The following is a 22,780-nucleotide window of genomic DNA, read 5'->3' on the forward strand; positions in this document are numbered from 1 at the left end:
GGTGCACTGCTACAGTCATCCCACTCCACAAAGGGGGTGTGACTATGGACCCTGGAAACTACTGCCCCATTAGCCTGACAAGTCTGGTATGTAAGGCTATGGAGTGCATCATCATGGACCTAATAAATAAGGACATAGGGAATCTTCAGACCCTAGACCCCACGCAGTTTGGATTTGTTAAGGGTAGAGCTTGTCTGCTCAACCTTGTAGACTTCTTCTAGTCTGTCACCAGTGCAGTGGATGAAGGCAAGGTAGTTCACACAGCCTACCTTGATCTGGCCAAGGCCTTTGATACAATTCCTCACTCAGGAATGATAGATAAACTCACAAAATTAGACATTAACCCCTATGATGGGTTACAAACTGGCTCACTGATAGAACTCACACTGTGAAAGTAGTGGACTCCAAATCAGACTACCGACCAGTCATGAGTGGAGTCCCACAGGGTTCAGTCTTGAGTCTGCTCCTGTTTGCCATCTACTTTTCTGAAGTCCAGACCAAAACCAAGGGACTCTGGCTGACCAAGTTCGCAGACGACTGCAAACTGGGAGCCATTATTAGCTCCCCAAATGATGTAGACATCCTACAGAAAGGTCTCATGGAGAGCAATGACTGGTATCAGAACCATGGCCTTAAGCTCAACACCAAAAAATGCATCGTCATTCCCTTCAGGAAGAACACGGTACCCATGAACTACAATATCAATGGTAGTCCACTGAACACCGAAGGTGTCATAAGAGATCTGGGAAAACAAGTGGATAGCAACCTATCCTTTGATAATCACATTGCCACTGTGGTCAGAAAATCCTTCTATTTGGCACATCTCATTAGAAAGGGTTTTGCCTCCAGGAAGAAAGAGGTCATTGTCTCTCACTACTCTTCCCTCATTAGACCAATTATCGAGTGCAATGCCCCATTTGGCATGCACCTCACTAGACATATGCAACAACTAGAAAGACCACAAAAATACCTCACTGACAGGATCCTAGGCCTTAAACACTTGCCCTATGTTGAAAGACTAAAACAACTTCAACTTTTCTGTATATCATATTGCCTACTTAGAGGTGATCTCTGCTTGTCCTACAAAGCCATGTCACAGTCAGCACTGCTAGATATGCTACAGCTAAAGAAATCCCAATCCCTCCATGCCACACATGCCAGAGACCTCAACCTCATTACCACAATCTACAGAACCTGTTGGAGGGACAGGTTCCTAACCCAGAGACTGCCCATGCTCTGGAATAAATTTCCCTTACACGTCAGGCAGAACACCTCACTGGTCCTCTTTAAGAGAAACCTTGACAAGTGGATGGGAAATAAAAAATTCACCCTGGGGATCATTTCAGTGGCCCTACTGGACAGAGGCACTGGAAAATAATGTTGGGCAGCATGTTGCCAGGGGAATCTTCTGGGTTAGGCATGTAAAGGCTCCAGGGCCATTAGCCTAGTACACTCCTATGAATCTATGAACCTATGACTAAATATATACAATCCGTAAATTTGCCTGATTCTTTCACCTAAGTGGAAATGGAAGAAGAGCAGGGTAATCAGATAGAAGATGAAGAGTGTTAATATGTAATCCACCAGGACAGATACAGTATGAGAGATCACATTTAGAAATTTGACTGTGTACTTTGATGAACAGAAATATTTTTAAAGTAGAAGTGGATTTAAAGTGGAGAAGTTTATGAAGTAAGAAAGAGACTGCTTACTAGAATCACCAGAATTGAAGAGCATATTATTTTTTAAATTGCTCCTATATATTTTATTAACCATTTATGTTTTTAGTATGAAGGCTGAGTATTTCAGAATATCTGGCAAGCAGTGGTGGGTGGTGACTTCAAATCAAAGGGGGCTGCAGGAGACAGCTGAATGGGTGGGGCCAACAAGAAGGGGTGTGGTCAACTAGAAAGGGGTGGAGCTATGCTAAAAACACAAAAACTGGGACTTTAATTAAATTTGCTGCCCTCGGTGCCAAACCATCATTATGAGAGTCCAATCAAGACAAAATGAATTGTAGAAGAAAAAATATTTCAATGCATTGGCTACATGACAGCTTACTTAATATCTAAGATGGAAGCAAAAAGGTTTTGAGGCATGAAAAAATAAATTACTTTTTAAATACATTACTGGAATGCCAGTCAAAATCAAGTATAAAAAGCAAGCAGCATTCAACTCAAATCACTTTTCCTTGCACTGCAGTTCTAATTATTATAATTTATATTCAACTTTATAAAAGTACCAAGTAACATGCTGAAAGTAGCAATCTCTATGACACCCCCCACTTGTAAAAATGTTTCTTATCCAAAAAAGACCTGCTGCCTGACAACAACTATCTACTTGTTTCATGGGGGAGACATGATCAAAGTAAAAAATGAACAGCAAACAAGAAACAAGCTCAAGATAAATTGCTTAAAGGATTACTGCACAAGGTATGGACCACACATGATAGATTGGCATTCTGTTTAGTTTATGGGTAAAGCCTACAAAGATGACTGCAAGTCTCCAACAGATGTAACGAGGTTCTGAAAATACTGTAATCCTGTCCTTTATTACAAATACTGTCATATGCATTTCAATACCTAAGGCGCTATCTAGTTATGTAAATATTCTCTGCATGGCAACAACAAAAAGGCTATCAATGTTGGTAATTCATTAACAGCATGTCTATTAAAGCTTACTTGCATCTTACAATCATAGACAAGCTTACCTGATGGTCATTATGGCATTGCTACTTAAACACAGACCAACAGGTACTGCAACAACATGTATTTTCTGAATAAGAAGTAGCATAAATCAACAGTATAAAAATATGACAGAAAACCAGAACATTCTGCAAAATCAAGGACAGATGAAAAGCCACTGTAGTACTTGTGTCTACCTTGGAAGGGGGGATACTCTGCACACTTACACTGCTTAACTGCTTCTTGCCTTGCTTGGACACATCCTGAGTCACTACATGGGGGAGTGGGGTACAAGTATGTCACAATATGAAATGACTCTGGCTGACAGTGATGGTCCTGAAACATTTGGCATACCTCTTAACTTCAGAGCAAGAAATCTGTATAAAGCCATAAATAGAAGTGGGACAAAGGCCCAAAAAATAAGGACAATTTAAATATTGCTCTTATAAACTTAGAAAGACAATAGAATTGTAAGTCTTGCATTAGTATGAATTTTCTGAAGGGTATAAAATCTGAAACACAAATGTCTGTCATTATTTTCTAACTTTAGTCTTTAATGGTTTGCCACTAATTTGCCAGAAAACTACAATTTTATGAAAAACGGACTGAAAATGTGATGCAAAAATATAAAATAGCCACACAATACAGTTGGGAACCTGTCAAAGAAGGGACACTTTTTTAATATTAGTACTGTTAACTTGAACAGCTGACAAAATAAGAATCTACATGCATTTCTGAAATTAAATGTAATCTATAACTCAGATCATTACAATTACTTATTAATTGTGAACCCTCCACAACTTCTATCAAATTTGCCATTTTGTGGAGGGATTATTAGGGGGAGAGCAACACTTTGAGCCAAGATCAGGGACAGTTTAGCGGTTTGGATATACCCAGTTCTATAAAGCAATGTATTTGCAAGTACCTCTCAACCTCTTAATGCAGGAGATCTGGACAAGGCCAAATATATTGGGGGACCATGCAAACAGTACTAAAAAATTGCTCTTGTATAAACTTAGACAGTTGACAGAATAACAGGTCATCCATTTTTCTAAAGGGTATGAAGTCTGAAACTCAATGTCTGTCATTATTTAATGACTTCGCTCCGAAATGATTTGCCAGAAAATCACAAATTTTATGAGGAACAAACCAAAAATAAGAAGCAAAAATATATTCATTCTGCAAAAATCTGGACAGTTGAGAGTTATAGTTCAGCCGGGGCTGTCTTTGAGTTTGGTTGAATGGGGCCTCCACCTGCAGCCATTCCAATGTCCCATTATTTGGCTATTTCGCCCCATTTACCATAAACACTGTAATGTGCATACTGCTTTACTTCTACGATGATTTGTATTTCATTTAAAAGTTTTATTTTACATTTTACAGAACAAACACTAATAGACATCTGCTAAACAAAGCAATGCAGTCTCACAATGAAAATAGACTTAGCATTAAAACTTTTCTGCCCTTGAGACTCACATTCATTGAAACATCATTGAAATCCACATTAAAAAATACATCTGGGCAGTGGCAGATAAAGATTAACTTTGGCTGTTTTCAAATCATAGGCCCCTTGCACAGGAAACATACATGTGTTCTTTGATACACTTTCCTGAGTGCATTTCATTATATTCCTTGTATAATATAGTACAGTTGTTAGAGGGAATTTTAAATTTTTTGTTTTGAATATTTTTCCAGTAAACAATGAAACAAAATGCATGCACCAGTAATGAAAAAACTGCCCAATTCAGAACATTTCCATCATAAAAGTCAACTCAGACTTCTACAGTTCACCAGTATCAGTAAATATGCACCATCTCTGCAGAAATAAAAGTCATCTAAACAATTTCACATTAAAGAGATGTGTAACTCATGAAGAGGTTGCTGCTAGCAAACAAATTTATATTTAATTGTTTCATTTACAAATAAAGTACCTGTCACCCTTGAAGAATAAATTGCATATGTTACATTAAAAAATGATAAGCTAGTAATATTGCAATAGGGAATGGATGGCAAACTGATAACAGGTTCATAGTTACTAAGTATCTCTGCCAAAAAGAGGACATCCTCAGGACTGCAGCATTCACCCCCTTTAAAAGTGCAACACAGTACAGTTTCAGCAATGTATCTGCATACTGTGGGAGTAGAACCCAGAGCCTTTGTCATCAAAAGCAAGCATACAACCTGTTGTGCTATTAACAGTGCAAACAGACTCAGCATAAGCAACACTAAACTTCTCTTCCCCTGAAGCTCTCAGCTCCTTGTAAAATCCATTCAACACTCAACTGTATTTCTCAACTTTACAGCACAAGAAATCTGGAAAAAGACAAAGCCCCAAAACCAGGGAAACATTTTAAACATTCCTTGTATACTCTTGGAAAGTTGCTAGAATATCATGCTGCATTACCACCATGCATTTAACTGCCAAGTTTTGAACCCAGAACCTGTGCACTAGAGTTAGAGCAACATATCACAATGCCAAATCAACTGTTTCTTGAAACATGGGAAGATCATCACCATAGCTCTCAGCCTCATAGCACAAAACGTGGATAAAGCCAATAATGGGGGAATACAGCCCCAAAAATAGGGACACATTTTCAGATATTGATCTTATAAACTTAGAAAATTGCTAGAATAAAAGGTTTTGTGTTACCATGTACTCTCTGAAGAATATGAAGCCTGCAATTCAAATGTCTGTCATTATTTAGTGAATTAAATCCAGAAAATATAAGGCAAAAATTTGAGCAGTTTTCACAAGTGATGGTGGGTAGAGAATTCAGGCTCTTGCTACCTGCACCCAAGATACAGAGTTGGAGCCTGAGTTATTCTCTAACCTGTACTGTTGCCTGAGTCTCTCTAGCCACCAGGTATATTATTTATCTGAGGCATTTTACAGACACACACACACACACACACACACACACACACACACACACACACACACACACACACACACGCACACACACACACACACACACACACACACACACACACACACACACACACACACACACACACACACACACACACACACACACACACACACACACACACACACACACACACACACACACACACTTAAATAAACTTACCAGGCTATCTCAGTTGAAGAAATATAATGAGTCTCCCAGCTCCAGCCCCTACTTTGTAATCCTCATGATGATAAAGTAATGGTCCCGCGAGAGCAGGTTTAATATCCAGCCTGCAGACATTGCATTCTGGTCCCCTTCCAGTCTATGCGGTTGTAACCACATAGACTTCTGGGCATTTCTGTTGTCTGCTACCTTCTACCTAATCCAGACTGCCTTTAAACCAGTCTGGATTCTGCACGCATGCATGTGTAGTTCGGGAATGCTCACATACATGCGCAAAGTCCATTCCAGGAGTCTTTTATTTTCTTTTTTCCTTTTCCTTTTCAGCTGAGGGGGGTTGCAGTCCTGCAGTCCAATAGCACAACTTACCCCAGCTGACAAGTATTTTAAAAGCCTGTATGTCACAAGGGATTATTTTCCCAATACTCAGTCTCTTGTATATTTCTCTGTGGAAATCTGCATCTAGTTTTTCATGCCATGGAATATCTGACACTATTTGACTTCCTTTTCTTTCAAAGAACATGTGGTTCCTCAAATACCTAATAATAAGAGCTGAATCTTTATCAACAAATAAATAAGATACATTAATATAATAGAATCACACCCCGATGTATTCTCCCCAAATTTGGAACAACATCCACTGCATGTGAAACAATGAAGCATCTTGGCCACCTTCAAGTTAAAGATAAGATAATTGGATGGGCATCCTTGAATTCTCTCCTGATTTATCTTGTGTTACCCTCTTTCAGGCTAGAGAGACCTTTTCAATCTGTTTAGTACTTTCCTGTAAATCTATATATCTATGTATATCTATATCTATATCTATATATATATATATATATATATATATATATATATATATATATATATATATATATATATATAAATGTGTGAAGGAGCAGCCTGTTTGTGGCCATTCATATGAAAGGGCTGCAAAAGGAGACTTCAGAAAGACTTGTAATTATATGTGTTATCTAAAGCAGTATATTTATTTGCATAAAAATTGAGATTAGATATTTTCTCAAAGTGATTTAAACAGGTGTGAGAGTAAACATAATAGAGCATAATGTAATGTAATAATATAATGTTTTGATGTTAGTAATATATCACCAGCAAAAGACATTATTTTTGATTGTACATTTCCACTTACACTTATTTTGACTCACTGAATTAGCTAGCTGCTTCAATGCTAAAGTAAAAGTTTATTTCCTTTTCTTATGTCTGTACCAAGTGAAATATGTACTTCCAACTTAATGTAGACTTTGAAATACCAAATAAAATATTTCACAAGTTTATATACACAAATGGGAAACCAAAACATTTCAGGACAATAAAAATATCCTCAGTTTAAGAAATAATAACAATTTCTCAACATCTAGACTCATGTCCATCAATTCCTTTTGTATTTGTTTGCAAAGGCTAATATAAGCCTGCATCAATCTGTTAATTATAAAAGCAGTCTGATTCTCATCCATAAGAAGAGGCATTATTGGGACTACAATCTATGTTTATCAAAGATGTTGACTTATATGTTGTTTATTATTATTGTCTTGTTTTAGAATCATCTTCATTAAGGAATATACCCACAATGGCGGAATGGTGCAATTTCCTTATGCAGTTAAGAAACTCGCATTAATAAATCAACCATATTTTGAGAAAATAATTTAAATATTTCAGGAATTATGCCATTAGTTCCAGTAGCTTAGGTTTTCTTTTATTTTTATCTAACTTACTATTTCTGTTGTTGATACATGTTTCATTAATGAACAAATATTATCTTTAATCACCTATTTATTTATATTATTTTACATAGATGTGCAGTGAATCTTCATCTGTTTCTATTACACCATTTTTTAAAACTATTCATAATAGTTGTTCCAGATCAGTTGTGCCCCATTTGTGCCTTTTGCTACAGCTCTTTGTAATAGTTCTTTAACATCAATAATACATCTTTTGTGTCTGTAATTAACCTGTTATTCTCAAGATTTTGTAAATGCTTTATATGAAGTTCTATAGACACAACTTTAATTCCTGTAGTCATCTTATGCAATCCTTTAGGCGATGATAGAGTAAGAACATGATTTTACTTTTTTTTGTAAAGCCTCTGCCACATTGTCGTGGAAGATCTGTCAGTATTTTTTTAAATTTAAAGCTTTCACCACAGCTGCAAAAATAGTTATTTCCTTCTGAAACATTATGCCAACACTCAACTATTTAATAGAAAGCCGTCTGATTACATTTTCATATGTAAAGGTTTTGCCCTCTTTACCCAGCAGGGGATGGTTTGATGCCATCCTATTCTTATAATTTGTTTTAATACCAAAACAAATATGAATTCTTAGAGATGACACTTTAATGATTCCCATGCCATAGTAATGTTAACATCTCCATTATTCTTAAATTACAGAAAATATCAATTTATTTAACCTTCTATAACCCCCCCCCCCACACACACACACACACACATACACACACACACACTGCAATGTTCAGATCAATGAAAGAAATGTTATATACCTAAACTGTGGAAACTTTCATATACATTTCCTCAATGTAAAAGTGGATCATTTCTAACTATAGGCCTACAGACATTTTGACATGCCTATTTAAATTTGTTAAAAATGTATCCTTAAACATTTATTAAGTGCTTAGATGAGCACTCCAGAGTTCTTGCAATGACACAGCAGCGTAAGTTAACATTTATGTGTACCTCACATTTACTAAACAACAATTATAATTTTATTACAAAGTAAAACAAAGTGGTGCAAAAGGTGCTTAGAAAACACACATAAACCAAAAAATAAGCACCTAGTTTGTCAAACTCCAGTAATTTATTGATAAAAAGTTGAGCGCTTTCATCAAACACAGTTGACTTCCTCAGAACAATATCACCACATTTAAACTTGATTTATATAATATGTATACACAACAAGAAAATACAGGAGAAAAATGCATATATAATACTTAAACCTGTCCTGCTTTTTCTTTTAATACTGGCAGGATAGTTAAATGATCATTCAGTCCTGGGGGCAAGTTAGCAGCCAACCTCAATTGCTACAATAACGTTTTTGCAAAGAACATTTTGCCAGTCTCCCCCTCTTGCCTGTATATATACAATATCCAGAATAGCAAATTTAAAACCAGAGAAATCTGCACAGTGTATTATATATGCATTTTCTCCTGTATTTTCTTGATGTGTATACATATTATATAATTTTTAGACCCATATTGTGAGGAACATTTATTGGTGTATATTTCTTTAAATATTGTTTTTAGACACTCAATAATGAATATTCATGACTTGTGTTTTTTTATATCATTTTATTGGAGTATTTCCTAACCAATTGTAGGTGATCTTACACTATTTAAATCAAGTTTAAATGTAGTGATATTGTTCTGCGGAAGTCAACTATGTTTGACGAAAGCGCTCAACGTTTTATCAATAAATTACTGGAGTTTGACAAACTAGGTGCTTATTTTATGGTTTATTTTATAACAAAGTAGTCGGTGTACTTCAAATCATAAGAATAGTAGCATTCTGCAGTATAACTCGCTTTACTCCATGCATTGGGTATAAGTTAAATATATTTTAGGTAATGGGGCAGAAACACACTATATACGGACACCGATCAAGTGAGCAGAAGAATAAAATCCTACGTATTCCTTAATAAGTGACAGAGAGACTATTACATATTCGACTAAAATTATTTACATTGGGATAGTGAATACTAATAGAATTACGAACTGTAGTTAAAACAAAATTGGAATGGTATTAGATCTCTGAATAGTGCAACCATTTGTACTAGGCTAGGGGGTGACACCTGTGTCTTCAGACACTCCTAAAACTAATCAAAATAATAACAGAAAATAGCCTACTATACTGCCTAGGGGCAATGCAGACATCCTGATGAGAGCTACATAGGGGGTTCACAGCAGCAGGAGTCTGTTATTAGTAAAGGCAGCAAAGACATTAGAAACTATTTCTTTTGAAACAGGAATATGAAGTACTAAATGAGATTAATTGGATGACTGTGTTGATTTCCATACATATATTTTCATAAAAGGACTGAGGCTGAGGCAGCTGAAAATGATAACAAATACTGCTTTCTGAGTAAATTTAATAAGATTCCTTTAGATACATTTTACTTCTTATCCCTTTAAGGAAGACTTTCAAATAGTCTGAATAATGTATTTAATTCAAACTATGTGGATGAAATTATACAAAGGAGTAAGCATTACAAACTCAGTAATTATGAAGAGATAATGCCAGAGGAGCTGCCTCGAGTAAAGCAGACATTTCAGCTATTAGGAAAATAAGTCCTTTTGGATTACAACTGATGAGAATGTTTGGTTAAATAGTTATTATTATATATTCTGTGTAGGGAACATTGCCTTCTAGGGACTTATGTCATATCTGTGTTGCTTAACTAGAAGCAAATTTTGAAATGATTGTTAAACATAAATTTGAATTACAAGAAGCTAATCTGATGCAGAAGAGGAATAAAAAGGACGAGTTAAATGGATGATTTCCTTGTAGGTAAGAAAATAATCAAGGGCACAATGCATAGCTGTTAAGGAATGCAAATTTTAATTTGAAGCAGGGGCTTTTTTAAAAAAAATGCCTATTACAATTGATTATTGTGATGAGCCAGCAAATTAAGTTTGAAGACAATTTAGAGCAAGAATGTTGCTTGTAGGCATTCATGCACGCACACACACATATGCGCACACAGGCATGCAAAATAAAAAAAATAAATAAGTGCGTATGTCAGTATTCTAAAGGCTGCTAATTGTTAGTCACTGAAATGATATTAGTATGTATGTTGTATAACATAAAAGTAAGCCTTTCTCATCTCTGAGCATGATGCTGAATATGGGCTTGTCTTATAATGAAATGCACTGACCCTAATGTTCTTCCTTTAAATGTTTGTAACAAAGTGTGATGATTGTTATTCATGATGATTCAGCAAGCTACTGTGACGCAGGTAGATAAAGGTTACATAGGTATGGGGCATATTCAAAGGCTCAGATTTATTTGATTGGCTTATAATAAATAAAAAATCAATAATAAAAAATCAATAATAACAAATTGAGATCCATAATTAAAAATGACTGGTAAACCAAGAAAGCAAAATTTGATAGTAAATATATTTTAAAAAGCAGAACAATTTCAAGATGACAGAGACTGAAGACCACAACTGTCTGCCATAGCATGCTTCAAAGTATGTTTGACATTTATCTTGTAACCAGTGTTTCTTCCTGGCTTACATTGATGGAAAATGGACATGCTTTTAATTAACAATCTGCACAGCATGCACTCCTGCTGCAACATATGTGTGGTAAATTAAGCACATATGATAAAGTTTCTTTTTTAACAAAGGGCATCTTTTATATTACTCTGCACCCCCCTGAATGTTTATGTTGTAAAATAACCCAAAATAATGCTCCTTTCTCCTTTCTCTTCCATCATTGTGAGTTACAGTGTTTAAAGTAGATGTAAGAGAAGCCTTAGATGAAGAGCTGGATCTGATCAGGGATGGAAATATGATGCTTGAATCTTCAGGAGTTGTATGATGTCAGTGTAAAAAACTACTAAGTGCAATGATGTCATGGTTTCAGATATAAACATGGCAATTGTTTCATGCAGAGTTCAATACTTCAGCCTCAGAATCAATAATTTTATTATTTACCTTCCAGAAATAAAATTAGTTTTCTAGCCTGTTTGTAGTTCCCATCTTGCACAGAGTCACAGTGGATTTAACTGCCTGATAATAACGGCCTTGCTTGATGATAGGAATGGTATATGCAGAATAATGATTGTAATGAATGAAATTACTTTTTGTGTGTTTGCAGTTTTGTTATGCTTTTATGTGTCCTCATAGTCTAACCTTCAGCTTGCATCACCTTTTATTGTTCCAGGTAAAGAATGCGCAAATTGCGCATTGATACATTATTGGTGAATGAGCATCCTCCAACAGGGTTTTAATACACAGATACCTCCCAGCAAATAACAACTCTGCCACTTCATGGCAGCATAATAAGCTGTGGTGAAGCTCTGACGGAAAACAAAGCAAATTAACACCATCTATTTTAGGCTTTCTAAATGCTGCTTTGTGGTTTATCAAGCGTAAAATAATTAAAATGTAAATAAAGATATATAAATATATAAAAAAATCAACTAACAAAAGTAATTGCAGAACATATAAGAATCTACCATTTTGCTTTCTCCTCACTGCATTTAGCGAGGTGAAAAAAATAAAAAAAATATATAAATCAGTGTGTGTGTGTGTGTGTGTGTGTGTGTGTGTGTGTGTGTGTGTGTGAAGTAAAAGACAGAGAATTCTGAGAAAAAAAAGTGAAATCAGTGAGCAAAAGGATTTCCACAAGCACACTTTGTTTTAACAATGAGAATTAGTATGTCTGGCTTTACTGGGTGACTATAACCTTCAGGGATTTACCAGAAAATCAAACATTTTTGAGGGATGAAGCAAACATGATGTAAAATCAGGGAAATTCTGAAGAATCAGGAATAGATGAGAGGAAAGGGAGACTTGCATTTTGTGGATTTTTTCATTCGTATAATCACAGTGAGACATCTGAGGTATATTCAGTCAAAAAAGTGGCTATAATTGCTGGGCACATCAAAGATATTAAAAAATGTATATGCTAATAATAAAACAAACAAAAATGATGAATCTATTTAACAGAGAGTGCATTATCTAAGTGCCAAAATACTGTCCAGGGTAAGCTTTAATGGGGAAATAATGGACTTTTCAGGGGTGTCAGGCAGTATTGCATGCTTAAAAAAAGGCATTCACATCACCATTGTATTATCTTTAGTATTTCAGAATATAAGATGAGTATTTACATATTTATTTATTTGTTTATTTGTTGATTGGGGTAGAACACCTATAGAACATTTTCAAGCTCAGCCAGGGAAACATAACCAAACTGAATATAATGATAAAGCAAAAACAATTATAAAAAGTAAATATAGGCAATTATATGGTGCAATTACAAGCAATCTGTAAATATTACATAAAATTAGACCATTTTCAGTCTCAGCATGGGTATACAATCAAAGTTAGGAATGCAGTAGTACAAGTACAATCAATTAAAGAAAGTTTATACATGCAAACACGCTGTGAAAATACAAGTAAGTAGTAAATAACACAAAAATTAGTCACATATGTGGGGAACAGCATAAATGGGGAAAATACATCATACAAGATCTGTTTAATAGGCTTTGTAAAAGAATATTTATATGTTATCATCAGATCTTATTAATATTCAAGAGTTCCAAAGTATAAATCAAAGAGTTTTGTTCTTCCAAATATTGTATGATCACAAGCTGGAGATGCACTTTTCCTCTTAGGTTTAAGCATGACATGACATTTTTGTGTTCTGAGTTATTATGGTTTCTACATAGGTTAAAATTATATGAGTTTGAAATACATACAATATTGAAGTTTCTTCGGAGTGACTGTTTTTTTGTGGGGGCTGTTAAATAATGCAGTAAAAAAAAAACAGTTTTATAGATGTTAAACATTCTTCTGTAATTCCATAGATTTTTCCAGTGCTGAAGTCCAAACCATCTTTAGTAATGCAAGAGAGTTTGTATGTGGTTTGTTATAATCTGTTTCCTAGAGTGCTGTATTAACTACTAAGTCATTTAATGTGAAAACACTGCTACTAAGTGCCAGGTCACATATCGGGCATCTTGAAGTGAGATGCAGGTTCATTGGCTTTTAATAACATCAATTTGGGCATTGTTTTTGAGTGAATGTGTACAGAGCTTTGTCACAGAATCATGAGATTTTGTAAGCAGAGTAGCAACACTGCATTGTTAAAGAAACATCATCATTCTAGTCGTGTTGAAAAGGTTGAGGTCCAAACCATCTTTCCTCAAATATAGCGGTAGCAAAGTTGGAAGTACTAAATACTAACAAATAAAGTAGGTATGGAAAACAGTGAAGTGCATCAATGCCTCTAAGCAATAGCAGCTTTTCTGGGCACTAGATTTTTGGCAGCTGCTAGTGCTGACAGGGGAGCATTCGATGACTTTGGTTTGACCAACATATCTTCCATCATGAAGCAGAATATAAAGGATACTTCCTGTTGGTTGACTCGCACTAGTCTTCTGTATCACTGATTACATTTTCTTTATTCCATGATACCTCCACTTGCCTCACCTTAAATATCCTACCTTCTCTATGCATAGTTATGAAACCCTGGCCACAAGGTGCTGTGGAGAGTGACTGGGACATGCCAGTTGGAGGCAGTGCAATACCAGCATTCTATGGCTTCAGTTCTATTCACGTGGTATGCAAAATGTAGCAAGCTGCTTACTACAACTGCAGCAAGAAGCAAGAAAGCAATTTGTTACAAGTGAAATTTCTTACAATTGAAAGACTGTTTGTCCTGTTATTGCTCTGAGCTTAATAGAGGAGATTTTTTTTGTTTTTGGTCTCATTTTTTTTTCATTTCTTAAACTTGAGGAAGGGGGCACCAGTCCAATAACAGATAGCTGCACCACTGGCCTTCTATCCAGACTTTCAGTTTACAGATCTTACCTTCAAGCGTTGCAGGCATTTACCATGTGTTCTTTTGCACAAATTTCCCAGGAATGCGACCTACAGCAAAATTAGATGACACCCCCCCCCCTTGACTTTGCACATCTAACATACCTCCACTACACCCAACATATTTTCTCTGGGTTACATGCATTCCATTCAAAGAAGACTTTCATCAAAATTGGAACCATTGGACTGCTTCATCAGTTTCATTTCTGGCTAACATCTGTGTTTGTGAGTGTGAGATTACTGAGTGTAAGTCAATTTGTAGAGGAGTACTAGACTATTTGTTTTTGTATGTGAGTGTTGCCCTGGCTGATGGAAGGGTGTGTCTTATCAACAACAGTATATGCACGCGTGTGCTTGTCTCTTAACAAAAATGAATGCATCTCAAAATGCTGAGTCCTGGTATGGCTAAAAAAAAAAAAAGAGTGAAAATCCAGGTGTGGGGGGTGCATGTAAAACCATTTTAATGGTGTACAAGAAGTACATTCTGCGGTCAACTAAGGAAGGGGTGGAACTCCAATGTAGTATTTGTCTTTTTTTTTTTTTGCATTTCAGGACACATCATTTTTGTTCTTATTCTTGGGACAACATAATTCCCTTATTACATCTGCTCCCATCTTGGTAACAAAGGTAGTAATTCCCTTCAGACTTTGAAGTCTTTACACTTCCCAGTTCAGAAGGTTGATTGGTTCTATAAGAATGCATTAAGAAGTGACTGTTTCAGTACTCTGAAGCTTTAGTACCTTCCTAAACATGTACACTGAATGTACACACACTTTTTTTTGCTCAGGCCATCACTGGAACAAAAAGGTTGAGGAAAAACTATAACATACAACTCAGAACATCTAGAATTCCCATTGCTTCTGGGGGTGTAGTGGCCCACAGCTTAGTTCAGTTATTTCATTCTCAGTTATTAGAGTAATGTCTGGCCAAGTGAAGATGTGTTGAAAGATTACACAAAAAATTAGAGGAGTAAGACAAAATGTACAAAAACAGTAGAAAAAAATAATTCAGCTAATGTAAAGACACTATTTTAGAGGGCTGGAGTACGGATGGTGTGCATGTTGTGTGTCCTGGGGCAGTGATGGGGGGTATCATTTCACATAAGGACAGCCTTTGCTGTAAGTAGAGATGCAGAAGGTGCCATTGCTGGCGTCATGGAAACACGAACAAAGAAATTACAAGGAAGCCTGCGGCATTTGTTCAGGAATGACAAAGAAATGTGAGAGGGTATAAATCCGCATAAACCAGGGTGTTAGATGTGAGGTCAGAGGGGAAGAAGAACATCAAACAAGACAGATCTGTAGCTTGTTCATTTACCACCCAGAGCCATTCCCTGATCTGGTTATTATCTGCTGAGGAGCAAGGGTTGTTCTCTGCTATGTGCACTCAGTTGAGGAACAAAACTAAACAACAACAGCAGCAAAAATTCTGTTTTAAACTGTAGAAGATTGTTTGCTAATAAAAAAAAAAAAAAAAATACATAGGTTCATAAGTTTATAGGTTGGTACTAGGCTATCGGCCCTAGGGCCTATACAAGCCTAGCCTTAGCAATTCCCTGGATATTTCTTCCCAGGGCTACTGACGTGATCCCCAGAGTGAATTTCCTATCTCCCATCCAATCGTCAAGGTTCCTTTTGAAGAGCGCCAAGGAGGCGCTCTGCCTGACATGTATGGGCAGTCTATTCCAGAGTTATATTATGGCATTGTCGCAAGTGGTTTGCTGCAGTTGCCATTCATGTTTTCTAAGACCTGTCACTCAGGACAGCTGCCCCTTCAGTTTAAACTATAGCAAACCACTTGATAAAAACACAAATTTGCATTCTAGTAAATGGTTTGCTACAGTTAACATAACACCCATTAAGTGCTTCGATGCTTCAGAGCAGTAGAAGACTTTCATTAAAGTGGGAATTTTTGGACTGTTTAATCCAATTATAGTGTCAGCATTCATTTCTGAATGCCAGTACTATAACAAATTCACATCAGTAACTGCTAATCATGCGTCTAAGACACAGGACAGCTGCCCCTTCTCTTTAAAGTATAGCAACCCACTTGCTAAAAATACAAATTTACACTGTGGCAGGCAAGTGGTTTGCTACAGCTAACATACCACCCGCTAAATGCTTAGGTGCTTCAGAGCCATAAGAGAAAACTTTTGTTACAGTGAGCTTCCTTGGACTGTTTCATTTTTGAATGCTAGTGCTATACTAAATCCCTAGCAGCATCTGCCAATCATGCTCCCTAGCACCTTTCACTCAGTATGGCTGCCCATTCTACTCACCCTAGCTATATTTCTAAAACCAGGCATGGGAGAAAAATACAGCCAGGGTTAGATGATAGGGTGTTTGCCAGGGAAATAATGTAGATGAGCCCGAGAGGAAATGGTCGATTGCTATAGTGTATCATCAACTAGCACAACGAAAGTCTGCAAGATGGTATAAAGGAGTGGATAGGAGGAAGACATTAAAACTCATGCAGTGTCTGAATCTGCCATGAGCAGTCCATGTGATCCTGAGTTACAGGACGGAAAGGGAGTAACATCTGAGTCAGGTAATGAACGAAGAGGGAATTCAGCCAGCTCCTACAGGACGGTACCAGAAAGTGTAGAATTATGAGCATAGTCCTAACCATTGCAGAGGGTGTCATGAACATCCAGGCTAAGGCACAATTATCAAGCATAGATATTACCACTCTGGTCTTTAGAGTAGAAGAACAGTGAAAATTAAGGTGAAAACACAATGGCTTTATTTTTGGAAGAGTGGTTAGCTTTAATCTAGAAGAGGTGGCAAAGGATGACTTATATGACTTATATGACTTATATGACTTATATGGAGATAATATACTAGACCTGATCATCACAAACATGGGGACAAAATGCTCCACACCGGAAGTATACCCCTCACTAGTGAGATCAGACCACAAACTAATCACCCTGGATATACATATCCCACCTCGACCCCCAGCACAAAAGACCACAGTGAAAAACTTCTCAAAAGCAGACTTCACTCTTCTTAAGAAGGAGATGGTATCCTTTAAGCCCACTGTGCCAGTGGATACCACATCCCGCAATGCCGAATCCTTCACAAATGCTTTCTATGGACATATCCAAGAATGCATGGATCATGCAATCCCAAACAAATCCAAGTCCCTCTCCACCAAATGTAAGCGTCCTGTCTGGTGGACCGCAGCCATAAACAAATTGTATAACAAAAGAAGGAAGCTACTGCACGTCAGAGCAAAATCCCATGAAGGGAAGACGTCTCTGATCAACATTAGCAGAAAACTACGTTCTCTCATAAAAACATCCAAGGCAAACTTTGAGAGAAAAATCGCTAAGGACACTAAAGATAACCACAAAGCCTTCTTCAGCTATGTTAGAAACCTGGGCAGAAACCCTCAGATATGCTCAGAGTTGGTTCACAACAACAAAAAATACACTGAACCCACAGATATTGCTAACATTCTGGCTGACAGGTTCAGTGCAAACTTCTCGCCTCCTTCACCCCCAAAAGAAGAAATACTTATCCCAGCTGAATGTAATCTCCCTGTCATCTCATATGTCCAAGTGAGAACCACCCTAAACAAAGCAAAAAACACAGCATCAATGGGACCTGACGGTATCCCGGGATGCGTGTTACGTGAACTCCATGAGGAGCTAAACCCACACATAAAAATGCTATTTAACCTTAGCCTTACTTCGGGTTATGTACCTGTACACTGGCGTACAGCAACAGTGGTCCCACTACACAAGGGGGGTGCATCTACAGACCCTGGAAACTACCACCCCATAAGCTTAACTAGCCTGGTCTGCAAAGCTATGGAAAGAATCATTATGGAACTCATAAACAGAGACATAGAGGACCTACAGACACTTGACCCCACCCAGTTCGGCTTTGTGAAGGGCAGATCCTGCCTTTTAAACCTGGTTGACTTTTTCAAAACAGTCACTAGAGCCATTGATGAGGGCAAAGCAGTCCATACAGCATACCTGGACTTGGCTAAGGCCTTCGACTCAATACCCCACTCAGGCATCATAGATAAGCTAAACAGCTTAAAAGTAAAACCCTATGTCACTAGATGGGTTGCAAACTGGCTAAAGGACAGAACCCATAAAGTTAAAATTGCTGGAGCAATGTCAGACTCAAAGCCAGTCACAAGTGGTGTCCCACAGGGATCTGTCCTGGGACCCCTCTTGTTCGGCATTTATTTCTCAGATGTTAAAGCAAACATGGGAGGGCTGTGGCTGACAAAGTTCGCAGATGACTGCAAACTTGGCCATAGTCGATACACCAGCTGACACACACATCCTACAAAAGGCCTCACTGAAACGGACAACTGGTGCCGTCACGGCTTAAACTAAATGCCAAAAATGTATAGTCATCCCTTTGGAAAAACAAAGTACCCACAAATTATCACATAGACAGCAACCCACTGAGTACGGAAAAAGTAATCAGAGACCTAGGGACCCAAGTAGACAGCGACCTCTCATTTGACACCCACGTTGCCAAAGTGGTTAGAAAAACATTCTACCTTGCACACCTCATCATGAAGGGATTCTCATCAAGATCTAAGGAGGTCATTGTACCCCTGTATTCCTCCCTCATCAGACCCATGATTGAGTACAATGCCCCATTTGGTATGTACCTCACCCGGCACTTGCAACAGCTGGAGAGACCACAGAAGTACCTTACCAAAAGGATCAAGGGTCTTCAACATATGTCTTATTCCACCAGACTAAAGAAACTTCAGCTCTATTCAGTGGCATACCGCCTGCTCAGGGGTGATCTCTGCCTGACGTACAAGGCCATGTCCAATCAGGATTTGATGGACATGCTCCACCTCAAAAAATCCAAATCCATCAGGACCACAAGAGCTAAAGACTTAAACCTCGGCACAAGTATGAATAGGACATGCTGGAGGGATAGATTCATAACCCAAAGGCTTCCCATGCTTTGGAACAGGATCCCAGTTCGTATTAGGCAGAGCCCCTCACTGACTCTCTTCAAGAGAAATCTTGATGAGTGGATGGGTGATCGAAAATTTACCCCAGGGGTCACATCTGGGTCACTGCTAGACAGGGGCACAGTAAACTAATTCTATTATATAAGGGGACCTTTATTGTGTCACTGCTAGACAGAGGCACAGTATTCTAGATTTATTCTGTACATTTTTGTACCATTTCAGGGGGTAGCTAAAGCCACATCACTATGGCTAGGCTTACAAATGCCCCAGGGCAGATAGCCTAGTACTATACTATGAAACTATGAAACTATGAATTTTGGAATAAATAAAGGGAGTAAAGCTATGGGAATTGGTCAGGGGTGGAGTACTTAGGGTAATGGCTAGGACTATGAGAAAGATGCAAAAAAGTAAAAAAAAAAATTCAATCTGCCTACATAGGAATGTGAGTCTAGCAATTAGGGCAAAACATACAAAGGGGTGGGTGGAGGGTACAAGAATCTCAGTGCAAGGAGGCTTACAAAAGTCAAGAAAGACTGTAAGAACAGCGAGTGCTAAAGTTAAAAGGCAGTTAGAAAAGGGGATTAGGAAAGAAATCAAGATAATTTTAGGTACCTGGCATACAGTAGGACTGCAGAGACATAATTGTTCGAGCTAAACAAAGATGGAATGGCAATCATAGTAGACTGGGTAAAAGTAGAGATACTGGTAGAATATTTTGTTTCAGTCTTCACAAAGGAAAGCAAGGGAAAAATGACATCATGCTGTTGGAAGGATTTCATATGAAAGCTACCAGGAAGATTTGTGGAATGGAGGAGAAAGAATATGAACAAGATACCAAGGCATTGGAACTCTTCTTAGTTGAAACCAGACGAGATGCACAGAACACAATATCAGTGTACAAACTCATATCAAGGAAATGTGAAGGAATCATTCTGAACAGGGAGGAGGAAGGGAGAAGCAAGGGAGTGTATAAACTAACACTTTCCTTAATCTCTGAAAGTGCCTTTTCACAGAAAACAAAGTGGCCCCATGCAATGGCTTACAAGGAGCATTAATCCATAGATGCATTCAAGAGGCAGTTAGATGAGTAAAAAATGAATAGGGTGAAGGCATGGATAGAAATGCAATAGAATGTTAGGGACTTAAAAGGTCCGACTAGATGGCTTACTACCTCCGTCTGTCATCAAGCAAATGTAATACAATGTAATGCTGCATTAGTAGACAAGGTGCATTTATTTTCAAGATTTTGATTTTTCCCTAGAAATGTATCTTAGACTATACACTGATATATTATTGCAAAAGTAACCTGAGTCTGTTGAGCACAGTTCTAACATTCTTTTCCTCACTTTAGTACATGGTTTGCATTTTAACCTGCTCTGTTATCTCAGATTTTCTGCCTAGCTCAGAAGTTAATACGTCTTTGGTGATTGTACCATTACTTCATTGTAAAGAGCCATAACAGATGTCTTACTTTGCCTTTTGATTATTACAGAGTGAAAATGTAGCATTTAATTATTAGTTTTGTGGATTATATAATTATTGTGATGTACTATAAGTCCCTGCTGTCATTCAGTCTGTCTGTATCCCAGTATCCATTTTAGCTTATTATTTGTGATTTATTTGAAGAGGAAGATGGTGATGATTCAACAAGTCCTGACTAATAACTGACAGCCAGCTCTTTAATGTGATGCTCAGTCCAGAAATATCTAGCTTTTATTTTTAAGCACACAGAATGAAACCATTCAGGACAAGATAAGAAAACCAGGACAAAAACTGCAATTACATCTGCTTTGTCTGCCTTGTTTAACATTATGTTAGCTGACGAGGAAACTTAGTGTACAAATCACTCCAGCAGCAGGAAGCTACGACTAGTCTGAGACAGCAGTAAAAATCGGCACTCCTTCTATTTAGTTATTCCTTTTCCAGAAAGAGAACAGGGGGTATAGCAACAGGGGGTATAGCAGGGAATCCCTACCACTGTTGAAATACCACTAGCCTAGTTGTACATCCAACTGTCCAGATTACAAAATACCTAATAGACTTGATGCCAGTACTCATTACAAAATGAATACCTACACAATTACACATTCTGTAGTGGCAATGTAATGAGAGATGACTGTCTCACAACCGCGTGTTACTGTAGCACATAGAAATGTCACAACAAATTTCTTCTGACTGGGAAGAGACAGAATATAAAGTTTGGTTACAGACAAAGATAGTCAAGGTGAGAGGGCCGCATTTTAAATGCAGCTCTCTCATTCATTCTTTTCCACTTCGCCTTTCGCTGTCTTGATTTTTATATCTAGTGCACTTCAATGCATGACACTGCATTGCTCTTCCATCAAGTCATATTTGCTTGTAAAAAGCTGCTCATTGTTAAAAGACTGTTATATTCTCCCCTGATTCACAACTTCTCCAATATCAGAATTGGTTTGGTGCACAATTATTTTGGTTGGTGTGCTATGCAACAAATTATAGGCACATGCTTACCTCTGACATTTTTTTTTTACAAAAGAGTTAAGAAGGCCAAATTATACTTCAATCTAATAAGCAGTTTGTGAACAGTTAGGAGAGGCTATTTTAGCCACTAATATGTCAATCACAGCAGATTTACCACTATCATTAAAATGGTGCACTCATCATTTTAACATGACTAATACTGACTTATCTGTTCCTTAAAAAAGACATGCATACAGCTCTATCAAATTACTACTTTCATATACAGAATCCTGGTTTTCTTGGTTTTTAATCATACAGTTTCCCTAAACCATTCAGGAGTTAAGAGGCATACAGTGTTTCTTCCGTTCTTTCAGTCAGTGACTTCTTGACACTTCCATTGAGAAAGAAATTTGAAATTTATCAAACAAGCCTCAGTCAGCAGTTAGGTTAAACACAAAACAGTTTTAGATTCAGAGTAGCAAATTAAATTCTGACATGTCTGAAAAGGTATTCCTACAATTTGTTGCTGCCTGTTCAGCCCAGTAGTTTTTCCTTTTGGATTTTAGATTGTGATTTGTTTAACTGCAATCGGTTAAAAAAGAAGTATGGCTTTCAAGTTTCACTTTTCAGTGTTTAAAATTTTGTAAAACGTGTTATTTTCTAGTAACTTGAAAGAACATAGCGAGGCTGTCGAAATGCAAGTTATGCGGTACATATTTTCCAGCTCATTTTGACTTACATTTATACTGGGTACATGCAGATCTGTTGAACATTTACCAAACATAAAAGCCAAAACAATAATACATGGAAAATGAAGTCTTAGCCAACATTTTACCTTCAAAGATGTAACATGTTTTGCCTGATGAATAAACAATGCACATAATTATTTGACTAGATAGAGATTACTTTATAAAACAGTGAAAGAAAAGTCCTATTGTTGGCTTCATCAAGCAGAATGCAGATGAGAAACCAAATTCAGAAATTTAACTCCAGAGTATTATCCTACAGAACCCGTACTTACCTTATC

General features: G+C 37.3%; 1 protein-coding gene across 2 annotated transcripts in view; it reads left to right on the top strand.

The window, feature by feature from the left end:
* ELFN1 (extracellular leucine rich repeat and fibronectin type III domain containing 1) overlaps positions 1–22,780 on the top strand; it is a 2,453,138-nt gene that overhangs the window by 871,761 nt on the left and 1,558,597 nt on the right. The gene's annotated exons all lie outside the window — the stretch shown is intronic.

Source organism: Protopterus annectens, chromosome 12.part0, assembly GCF_019279795.1.
Source record: "Protopterus annectens isolate FY-2018-M chromosome 12.part0, PAN1.0, whole genome shotgun sequence".
NCBI lineage: Eukaryota > Metazoa > Chordata > Ceratodontiformes > Protopteridae > Protopterus > Protopterus annectens.